Source organism: Enhydra lutris, unplaced genomic scaffold, assembly GCF_002288905.1.
Source record: "Enhydra lutris kenyoni isolate GAN:26980312 unplaced genomic scaffold, ASM228890v2 scaffoldscaffold23, whole genome shotgun sequence".
Taxonomy (NCBI): domain Eukaryota; kingdom Metazoa; phylum Chordata; class Mammalia; order Carnivora; family Mustelidae; genus Enhydra; species Enhydra lutris.
In genome coordinates, this window is record NW_019154107.1 from 26,536,361 (window position 1) to 26,548,618 (window position 12,258).

The window sequence follows — 12,258 nt, forward strand, 5'->3', positions numbered from 1 at the left end:
GAACTTTAAAGACCTTTGAATATGTATATTTGCTATTTACCTATTTTAACTGTCCTTTCAAAGCTATATATACACAAATAAATTAAATCATTCGTAAGCACTCAAAAGCTGAGGAATAAAGAGCCTGTCAAAGTATTCCTGGAAGGTGTGAAAAGGTGAGATGAAAAGAAAAATTGTAAACACCCAGAAAGTGGAGGCTATGAATTTGGTTTCCGGATTCTCCCTCCCAAAGAACTGTGCGCTTCCCTTAATACTTCGCATCATTTCGAATTACAGTTGACCTTTAAACAACACGGGGTTCTAGCTATGCAGATCCAGCTACATATGGATTTTTTTTAATAAAACAGTACAATACTGTACCTGTATTTTCTCTTCCTTATGATTTTCTTAATAACATTTTCTTTTCTCTAGCTTACTTTATTGTAAGATATGGTATATTATACATATGACATTGTCAGGGAGGAACACCTTCCTCCATCCTATTGTCCTTCTAGCTGGACCTTAGAATCAAATTGACACGAGACAGATTAACAGGAGAAAATCCAATTTAATAGGCGTATATATGGGGAATCCACATAGACATAAAATTCCGAAGACAGGGGTACCTGGGTGGCTCAGTGGGTTAAAGCCTCTGTCTTCAGCTCAGGTCATGATCCAAGGGTCCTGGGATGGAGCCCCACGTCAGGCTCTCTGCTCAGCAGGGAGCCTGCTGCTTCCCTTCCTCTCTCTCTGCCTGCCTCTCTGCCTACTTGTGATCTCTGTCTGTCAAATAAATAAATAAAATCTTTAAAAAATTTTTTTAAAAATTCCAAAGACAATGAAGCAACATCAAGCTTATATGAGCTAAGGAGAGGGATAAGGGTTGGGGAGGGAGGCCATTAGCAGGTGAAAGGAGATGTTTGGTAAAACAAGTTTGCCCTATGATGCAGGTGAGTTCCTCAAGTAAAGAGGAGTCGCTGTTAATAGCTCACTTCCTAGTACAGGTTCTCCTTTTCCATGCAAATTTAGGCAGTTGAGGGGCAGAGAGAGAACTTTTCCTGCAACTGCTGGGTTCTGATGACTTTCAACTCAAAATAATCTTTATGTCAAAGTGGCCCATCTTGGGGCAGCCTGCTCTGGGCTCCTACAATATACAAAATATGCTTTAATCAAGTCTTTGTTATCAGTAAGTCTTCCCGTCAAGAAGTTACTAATAGTAAACTATTAGCAATTGAGTTTTTAGGGATTCAAGAGTGATACATGGATTTTCAACCATGGGGGCAGGGAGTGTTGGTGTCCTAATCCCTTCATTGCTCAAGAATCAAGTGTATCTGTTTATATCATTTTTAATTATTTTCTGTCCCACCCCAACTAATTTATAAATTCCATGAGGGCAGGGACCATATTTGATCTACTTACCATCTTATTTCCAGTGCCTTACATAGAATAGATGCTCCATAAATATTTATTGAAATGAGTATTTTTTTAAAGATTTTTTTTATTTATTTGACAGAGAGAGAGATTATAAGTAGGCAAAGAGGAAGGCAGAGGGGGGAAGCAGGCTCCCTGCTGAGCAGGGAGCCCAATGCGGGGCTTGATCCTGGGACCCTGAGATCATGACCTGAGCCAAAGGCAGCCGCTTAACCCACTGAGCCACCCAGGCGCCCCTGAAATGAGTATTAAAGACAATAGTTTAATGACTACCATTTGAGAAAGGGAAAACAGGACTATGCCTTCAGCTCCAGGGACTTCCAACCACCAACTCCTGCCCTTAGTCAATGACTCAAAATGGCGTCTTTCACCCTATCATACTTTCTCATTTGGGAATATCCCTGATATATAAACATTGTCAACCCTTGATCCTTACCACAAGAACCAACCCTCCCTCTTCTGGGAAAGTTTTTAGAGTAGAAGATTTATTTTCATTCCAGAGGTTCTCTGTCTTAACAACAGCCACCCATAATATCATTAACTTCAGCAAAACAAGTCCATCTCCCGGCAGTGGCACTTCCAAATCGACACCACAGTCTGGACCCCGCCCCTTACCCCGAAAACACCTCTCCAAATTCTGCCCTGAAGATCACCCTGTGGACACACCTCCCCTGAGCTACCACTCATGCTTGACTCAAATAGTGAAAGTGATTTCTTAACATTTACTACTCAAAACAGAGTTACCATACTCATGAGTTTATTCTCTCTTGTCCTCTCCTCTAGCTTTCCCAACAGTTATCTCTCTTTGATGCTATTCTGGTAGTGTGTGTGTGTGTGCGCGCGTGCGTGTGTTGTGTGTGTGTGCGTGTGTGTGTGTGTGTGGTGAATTGTGAAATGTAAGTTTGCAGCATGGCAGAATGGAGAAAGAGAGTGTCAAAGGGAGAGAAGATTAAAATCATTTTAATATCTTTCTATTCTGCCCTTAAAAGTTTTCTATTGCTGCATTACAAATCACCCCAACGCTTACTGGTTTAAAATAAAACCAACCGTTTCTTTTGCTCACAAGTCTGAAATTTAGGCAGGCCTTGGCAGGGGTATTTGTATCCGCCCTACATGGCATCAGCTGGGGCAGCTTGACTAAGGGCTGGAGGATCGGCTTCCAAGATGGCTCCTTCACACATGACAAGTCCATGCTGGCTGCCAGCTGGGAGCTCAGCTAGGACTGAGGGTGGTGGGGAGGTGGGGCTGTTGGATTCCTCACAGTGCCGTGGCTGAGTTCCAAGAGTGAACATCCCAAACCTAAATGGATTACGTTTGGTTATTATTAAAGAATTTAGCTGAAAATCCCAAGTATTGCTTGATCCTTCCTCGGTTTTTCATTTATAGCCAGCTTATTTCAAAAAAGGATTTGAGGCAGAAGCTCCTTTTATTTAAGGTAGACACCATACCCTTAAAAAACAATTCTTACCCTCTGGATTCTGACAGATGATCTACATTTTTGAGGGGGGAAAGAAAGTACACACACCATTGGGGGCGGTGTGCTTGTGTGTTTGCCTGCTGTGTGTGAACATGCATGTACACGCCTGTGTGTTTTACATGTGTATACATTATGTTTATGCATATGTGTCTACATGTGAGTGCATATGGGAGTGTGTGTGTGTATATGTGGGTCTGCCTATGTTGGTGAGACTGTGGGGGGTGTCGCTTCCGTGAGGCTACGAGTCATTCTTGGGAGTTCTACAGTGACTTAAAGAATTGCTGCCAGATTAAATGATGACATGATACTTTTGAAAAGAAAATTTAGTGTGATGTGTACATTCAACAGATCTCAAATGTAATTATTTTTAAGCTACATATATGTTAGCACAAGGCATAGCGTTTTCTTCAAGTGGTCTCTTCGTTTACAAAACTGAACAGAAGGGCTTACCTGAGTCATTATCTTTTATTGGCTCTAGCTCCAAAAGTCCTGTAGATTGTCCTGATAAAATATAAAAGATACTGTAGACAAATCCATCACAACTGTCCATCACAGTTACGATTCATGTCGTAACACCTGCATTTAGGACAATCTAAGGAATGCTTCTGAAACGATTTGTTTGTTCCTCGTTCAAATGAACAAAGAATGCAGCACATTTTTACCTTTTTTTTTTTAAAGTAAAAACAATGTTTTTAAAGAACGGACAACAGCATCACTCCAACCCTGATATGTAGTCACTCTTTAAACCTTATTTCTGTGGTGCATAAGGCATACGAGCATTACCTTTGCTTAGTTTTGTTATTTATATACAGTCACATTCCCCTTTTTTGGTGTCCAGTTCTGATTTTTGACAAAATGCATAGAGCTGTGTAATTGCCATCGAGATCAGAATACAGAAAAGCTTCCTCACCCCTCAATACTACTTCAACCTGCTTGGTTTAGAGTCAAACATTCCTGCTCCCCTAACCCTAGTAACCACGTATCTGTTCTCCCTCCCTGCAGTTTTGCCTTTTCCAGAATGTCATGGAGATGAGATTTTACCATGTGAGACCTTTTGGGCATCTCGCTTCCTTCACTTAGGAAAATGCATTTGAAATACACCCATGTTTGCGCGTGGATCTCTAGTTTGCTCATTTTTTAAAAAAAGATTTATTTATTTTTTTATTTGACAGACAGAGATCACAAGTAGGCAGAGAAGCAGGTGAAGACAGTGGGGGGGAAGCAGGCTCCCTGCTGAGCAGAGAGCCTGATGTGGGGCTCAATCCCAGGACCCTGAGATCATGACCTGAGCCGAAGGCAGAGGCTTAACCCACTGAGCCACCCAGGTGCCCCATAGTTTGGTCATTTTTATTGCAGAGTAAGATTTCATTTTATGGATGTGCTGCTGTTGGTTTATCTGTTTGCCTACTGAAGGACATTTGGGTTGTTTCTAGTTTGGTGTTACTGTAACTCAAGCTGCTATTAACATCCATGTACAGGTTTTGTGTGGGAACAGAAGTTTACTTTTCTCTAGAGTAAACAATACATCCTTAGGAGTGGGATTACTGGGTCATATAGTAAGTGTACTTGTAACTTTGAAAGAAAATGCCAAGCTGTTTTCTGGAGTGACTGTACTATTTCGCATTTCCATCAGGAATGACTGTTCTGATTGTTCCATATCTACACTAACACTTTGTATGGTCAGTATTTTTTATTTGAGCCATTTTAATAGGTGTAGAGTAGTAACTCATTGCGGTTTTAATTTGTATTTCCTTAGTGACTTAATGATGATCATATCTTTTTTTTTAGATTTTATTTATTTATTTGACAGAGAGAGAGAGATCACAAGTAGGCAGAGAGGCAGGCAGAGAGAGAGGGAGAAGCAGGCTCCCTGCTGAGCAGAGAGCCCGATGCAGGGCTCAATCCCAGGACCCTGAGATCATGACCTGAGCCGAAGGCAGAAGCTTAATCCACTGAGCCACCCAGGCACCCCATTTTTGTTATTTTTTAAAAAGATTTTATTTATTTATTTGAGGGAGAGAGAGAGCATGAGCAGGGGGAGGGGTAGAGGGAGAGGGAGAAGCAGGATCCCCTCTGAGCAGGGAGCCCACCAGGACCTGGGGGTCAGGACCTGAGTTGAAGGCAGATGCTCAACCAACTGAGCCACCCAGGTGCCCCATCAACTGTATTTTTCTTTTTTGAAATTGTTTCTCCTATTTGGGTTTCCTTATAATTCAACTAAAGCTTAGAATTAATTTTAGATAGTTACAAAAAAATCTAGCTGAAAATTTTGTGATTGTATTAAATCTATAGATCCTTGTGGAGGAAATAGACATCTTACCAATAATGAGTCTTCAGAGCCATGAGCCAGGTATATTTTTCTATGAATTTAGGTCTTATTTGATTTTTTTCAGCATTGTTTTGTAGTTTTCAATATCAGATACTGCACATATCTTATAGATTTATCCATAAATATTTCATGTTTACTGTAGCTGTTTTAAATGGTATGCTTTTTAAAAATTGGAGTTTTGTTTTGTTTGTTTTTTTAAGGTTCAGGCAGTGTTTATAGGGGGCTTATACCAAGAACAGGTGTCCCAGACAGCTCCCTGAGCAAAGGCCCACAGTTTGTAAAGGAGCTGAGAAAAAAAAATGTTTTAATAATTTATTACTAATATATGGAAATACACTATATTTTTATATATTATCCTTGTATTCTGAAACCTTGTAAATTCATTAACTACTTCCAGGAGCTTTGACTTCTACAATGAACTTGGTTTTTTGATAACCTTGTAAGACATTATTTTATACATTCAAATTGCCTTTAGATTTACCCCTATTTTTTTTGCCATTTTCTTTGCTCTTCTCTTTTCTCATCTCATATTTTTCCATCTGAGATCACCTTCCTTCAGCTTGAAGTATATCCTTCATACTTTATCCTTTATACTTTTCTTAATGGAAAACTCTCTCAATTTCTTAATATAAAAATATATTCACAGGAAGGAAAAAATAAAAGTGGCTATTTTCCACAGAGGACATGATTGTCCATGTAGAAAAACCAAAAGAATGACCAAGAAAAAAAAAAACCCTCCTGGAATTAATAAGTGAATATAGCAAAGTTGTAAGATACAAGGGTAATATACAAAAGTCAATCCCTCTCCTATATGCCAGCAATGAACAAGTAGAATCTGAAATTAACATAATTTCACTTACATTAGTACCCCCCAAAATTAAATATTTAGGTATAAATCTAACAAAATATGTACAAGATCTATATGAGGAAAACTGCACAAAACTAATGAATGAAATTAAAGAACTATATAAATGGAGAGATACTCTGTATTCATGGATAAGAAAACTCAATATTGTCAAGATGTCATTTCTTCTCAACTTGGTCTATAGATTTAATTCAATCCCAATCAAAATCCCAGCAAGTTATTTTGTGGATATTGGAAAACTAATTCTAAAGTTTGTACAGACAGACAATAACCCCAGAATAACCACTACAATACTGAAGGAGAAGAACAAATTTGGAGGACTGACACTACCTGACTTCAAGATTTACGATAAAACTACAATAATCAAGACAATGTGGTACTGGCAAAGACAGACAGAACAATGGAACAGAATGGAGAGCCCAGAAATAAACCCACATAAGTCTAGTCAACTGATCTTTGACGGAGCAAAGGCAAGTCAATGGAGGAAAGACAGTCTTTTCAACAAATGGTGCAGAACACCTGGATACTCCCATGCAAAGAAATGAATCTAGACAGACTTTACATCCCTCACCAAAATTAACTCAAAATGAATCACAGACCTAAATATAAAATGCAAAAGTATAAAACTCCTAAAAGAGATCCATGATATTGTGACTTACAAGGAATACATATTTGGTCATTCAGATGACCAAACTGTATTTCTCATATATTTTGGTCTTAGTCCCAGTTCCTGGCTCACAGCTCCTAAAACACTTTGGTCTTCCTTTGATAAGGCTGATAAGGGTGTCTTTTGTTATGTTAATAAGGTGATCTTCAGAAAGCCCTTAGCTCACCTAAGTGGGGGGGGGGTTACTGGTTGCAAAGAGGACCAACTACATGATTGGAGGGTTGGTGCTTGGTCTCACCCCACCCAACCCCCACCTCCAGGGTGAGGAGAGAGGTGGCAAATTGAGTTTAATTGCTGAGATATTAATTTTTTAATAAATCTAAGAACAACTTTATTTTCTCTTCTCCACCCAGAGCAACTAAAAATCAACCAAAAGTGGGTGTGGCCTGGGAGGAGAAAGGGCTCTGAGAGTCACAGTTCTCTTCATCCTCTATATCTGGTGGTGCTAAGGGGCCTGGGGAGAGAGGGTGCTAGCAACAAAGGCAAAGTCAAAGTGAAGGGCATGAGGGGACCGTAAAAGTGGGCAGGGGGTGGCTGGACTGAGGTAGAGCCCATGGTGTCTCATCTTCCCTGTCCGCATCTATGTCCTCTGACCCACCCTCCTGCTCCAAGTCCATCCCTGACAGCTTCTTGTCCTTGCCTTTGCTTCCTATCCTCCCATTCCTCCAGGCATTGTTGCCTGGCTTCTGGTCCCTCTGGGGACCCTTGGCCTTTTCCATGGTGTTATCTTCCCTGTCATCCTGCATCTCAGGCACAGAGGCCACCAGGTCCTTCAAGAAGTCAGGCTGCTGGGGGCACCTGGGTGGCTCAGTCAGTTAAGTGGCTGACTTTCAGTTTCAGCTCAGGTCATGATCTGAGGGTTATGGGATTGAGCCCCGTGTTGGACTCTGCACTGGGCTCTGGATCTGCTTATCTTTCTCCATCTGCCTCAGTTCCTTCCCCTGCTCACACACTCTCTTTCTCAAATAAATGACTAAATAAGTAAATAGGTAAATAAAATAAAATAAAATAAAATCTTAAAAAAAAAAGTCAAACTGCTGCTCCAGCTCAAAGCACTGCTTCAGGTGGGATGTGGTCATGGTTTGGCGCTTCAGGACCAGGTCACCTGGCAGGCCTTTGTCAACAGTGACTGGAAGAGTTCGAGCACCCAGGAGATAATGATAGGTACAGCCGCTGCCACCTTCCCAATCTCTTCATCAGTCTGCATGAGCTTCTTGATCCACCCCAGCAGGAACCCCACGTTATAGTTCTTGCTTGGCATCAATTTAATCAATCATGACTATATAATGAAGCCTCCACAAAAACCCAAAAGGACAGGGTTTGGAGAGCTTTCAGGTTGGTGAACCCGTAGAAGTTCCGGGAGAGTGCTGCACCTGGAGAAAGCATAGAGGCTCTGTGCCTGTTCCCCACACTTTGCTCTGTGCATCTCTTCCATCTGGCTATTCTTGAGTTCTATCCTTTGATAATAAATCAGTGATCTAGTAAGTGAAATGTTTCTTTGAGTACTGTGAGCTGCTCTAACAAATTAATTGAATCCAAGAAGGACCTTGGGTGACAACCTGGGCCTGCAACTGGCATCTGAAGGGGGTGGTCAGTCTTATAAGATTAAACTTTCAACCCATGGAATCTGGTGTTATCTCCAGGTAAACAGTGTCAGAATTGAGCTGAATTGTTAAGACACCCAACTGGTGTCTGGAGCATTGCTTGGTGGTGTGGGAAAACCACCCCCACTTCCCCACACTAAAATCGGGTGCTCAGACCACAAAAGAATAGCCTAGGGGAAAAAACCTAGATGATCTTGAGTGTGGTGATGAGTTTTTAAGCTATAACACCAAAGGCACAATACTTATGAAAGAAATAATTGAGAAGCTGGACTTCATTAAAATTAAAAACTTCTGCTCTGTGGAAGCTAATGTCAAGAGATTGAGAAGGCAAGCCACAGGCTGGGAGAAAATATTTGCAATGTACACATCTGGCAAAGGACTCGTATCCAAAATACATAAATCATTCCAAAAACGCAACAAGAAGAAAACAAACAACCCAGTTCAAATGGACCAAAGACTTTAACAGAAACTCCCCCAAAGAAGATACACCAGATGGCAAATAAGCATATGAAAAGATGTCCTTCATATGTCCTCAGATAAGTGCGAATTAAAACAAAACTGAAGTACTATTACACATCATATTAGAATGACCAATACCCAGAACCCTGACAACACCAAATGCTGGTGAGGTTATGGAGCAACAGGAACGCTCATTCATTCCTGGTGGAAATGCAAAATGATACACAGATAGTTTGGTGGTTTCTTACAAAACTAAATCAACTCTCACCATATGATCCAGCAACCTTGGTATTTACACAAAGGAGCTGAACACATACATCCACATAAAAGCCTTCTCATGGGTGTTTATGGCAGCTCGATTCATAATGCAGCAGCTTGGATGGAAGCAACCAAGATGTCCTTCAGTAAGTGAATGGGTAAATAAACTGTGGTCCATCCAGGCAGACTATCATTCAGCACTTAAAAGAGATGAGCTACCAAGCCATGAGAAGACCTGGAAGAAATGTATGTTAAATGCATAGTACTAAATGAAAGAAACCAATCTGAAAAGGCTACATGCTATGTGACTCCACCTATATGTATTCTGTAAAAGCCAAAAATGGAAGATAGAAAAAAGATCATTAGTTGCCAGAGGTTTGAATTTGGGTGGGTTGTTGCAGGGAGGGGCTAGGAATGAATAGAAGGGCCACAGAAAAATTTTAGGGCAGTGAGAATATTCTGTATGATATTATAATGATGGATACATGTCATTACATGGACATATTTGTCCAAATCCATAGAATGTACAACACCAAGAGTGGACTCTAATATAAACTATGGACTCTGGATGATGACCATGTGTCATTGCAGATTCATCAATTTTAATAAATATGCCACTTTGGTGTAGAATGTTAATACTAAAAGAGGCTATGTATGTGGGGGGCAGGGGATATATGAAACATCTTGGTACCTTCTCCCCAATTTTTCTATGAACCTTACACTGCTCTAAAAGAAAGTCTGAATTTTAAAAATGTATCCATTTGCCCTCAGTCTTCAAAGATACTTTTTCTGCACAATTCTTATCAGTAGTTACTTTCTTTTAATATGTTGAAGATATTATTCACTTCCTCTGCCTTTTATTGCTGCTGTTGAAGCATCAGCTATTAGTCTAAATGCCACTCCATTGACTATCATCTGTCTTTTATCCTGGGCCAATTTTTTTTGCCTTTTAGTCTTTGCTGTTTTGCATTTTCACTCTGATGAATATAGGTGGGAATTTCTTTTACTTCTCTCATTTGAAATTGGGGGACTTCTAGAATTGTGGGTTATGTATTACATCAGTTCTAAAAATTAATAGCCATTATATCTTTACTCCCTCTCTACTGTCCTTTTGGAATTCTAATTAAATCATTGTGAGACCCTTTTACTCTATCTCCCATGTCCCCCATGTCTTTTGTATTTTCCATCCTTTATTTTCTCTGTGACACCTTCTGGATAATTTTTTCTGACTTATCTTCAAATGCACCCAATTATCTTTGTATTCATGAGTAATTTATTAGTTTTATGCATTAATCCATAATATATCTATATATGCTTACATATATATACATATATCCATCCACATTCATATTCATATCTACATCTATTTATTTATATACATATATTCATTTCTAGAAGTTCTAACTGGTTCTTTTCCAAATCTGATGTCACTTTATAAGGTTTTTCTGTTGGCAATGATATTTTCAGTTCACTTTTATTTATTTAAACATTGAAAACGTAGTTGTTCTACAAACCTTGACTAATAATTCCATATGTGGAGTCTTAGTGGATCTCTCTGTCATCTGTTCTCTCTGCTTATTCTCATGCTTAGTGTTTTTTTTTCTTGTGTGAATAGTACTGTTTGCTGTTAAATATCACTGAAAACGTATTTATATGGGGGGACCTTGGTCTGTTGAGCATCCAACTCTTGAAATCAGATCAGGTCATGATCTCAGGGTCATGAGACCAAGCCGCACGTTGGGCTCCATGCCCAGCATGGAGCCTGCATGAGATTCTCTCGCCTTCTGCCCCTCCCACCTTCTCTGCTCCTCTCTAAAATAAATAAATAAACAATAATAATTCAAGTAATATGAAAGATGCAAAATACACAAAAGAAAATACGCATTTGCTTAAACCAAATATCTAAAGACATTGTCTGTTCGAGATCACTTCAAACTAAATTCAATGCCTGAGGGTTTTGTCCTTACATATTTTTCCCCCCTTTGGCATTCCATAAGATGTCAATTTCAGCTAAAAATACACCCAAAGGCCAATTCACTTGTGCTTCACCCTGCCCCTAATAGTATAACCTTTTGGGATTTCTGCTTATAGTAGTGACAGTCTCATCTTAGACTCTCCACCTTAGGCAGGACATGTCACCCTGGCTGTTAAAACTAAAGTTTTAATTTTTTCCGGTTGACAAAGGTCTTGAGTGGCCTCTGGGTTCCTTTTACCCATCTGGGTTCCTACTTTCCTTTCAAGTTTGCCCTAGAAATTACTATCATGTCAGCTTTTCAGTGCTTTTAAAAAATATTTTATTTTTGCATTTTATCCATAACTTGTAGTTGCTTTTCTGCAAAAAGGTTGGTCCAAGTCACTTACCCTGCCATTAGTAGAAATGGAAATCAATTCATAACATTTACAAGAAAAGTCCCATTCCAGATTGGAATTGTGCAGTGCCTGATGTGACATGGCTGCGATAGATATTTTTATTTATTTTCACTTTATTATTTTGGGGAGGGGTTACCCATTCCAGTTTCTGCACACAACTATTTTATTTTAGGGGAAGAAAATGAAATATTCAGTAGGAGTCTGTCTTTTGGCGTCAGCAATGAACAGATTCTCTTCCCCATCTGTTAGTGGGGGGAGGGTCAAAAACATTTTCTTTTTCTCTATCATTTTCTCTTTTCAGACATATTTATACAATTTTACAATTTCTTTTATGTTGCAGGGTATATGTTAGCAATTCTCAAAGGGACCCTTATTATTTTGTGCTTGCAAGTTTTTATTATTTTTCCTTCTTTTCTCTTATTTGGATGAGGATAAGAATCAGGTTTTGTAAGTAACTTATTCTGGTTTTGGAGTGGGGGTGAAGGGAAGCTATCTTTCTTCCAGTCTTACTTGCACTCTTGTCCTATTATCCTCTTTTCTTATATTTAACATTTAAAAATTCACTGTCTTTATTTTTCTGGGCAATGTATGAAGTGCTGATACAGAAATTTCTCTGTTTTACAGTAATGGGATCAGATTCAGAAAATTTTTCTAAATAAATAAGAGAGGATTATAAGAAGTTTCGAAGAAACTACAAGTCAGACTTTTTGCAACAACTGGATTATCTCATCTATTAATAAATCCAACCTCATCAAGCAATAACTTGCTGCTCTCTCATTATAATCAATGTTTAAAGTGTTCCTCATCTTGTCATTCATG

The 12,258-nt window shown here is 39.3% G+C and overlaps 1 pseudogene; it reads right to left on the reverse strand.

Moving 5' to 3' along the window:
- Positions 1–7,236: 7,236 nt before the first annotated feature.
- On the reverse strand, positions 7,237–8,009 carry LOC111150473 (annotated as a pseudogene).
- Positions 8,010–12,258: the final 4,249 nt, after the last annotated feature.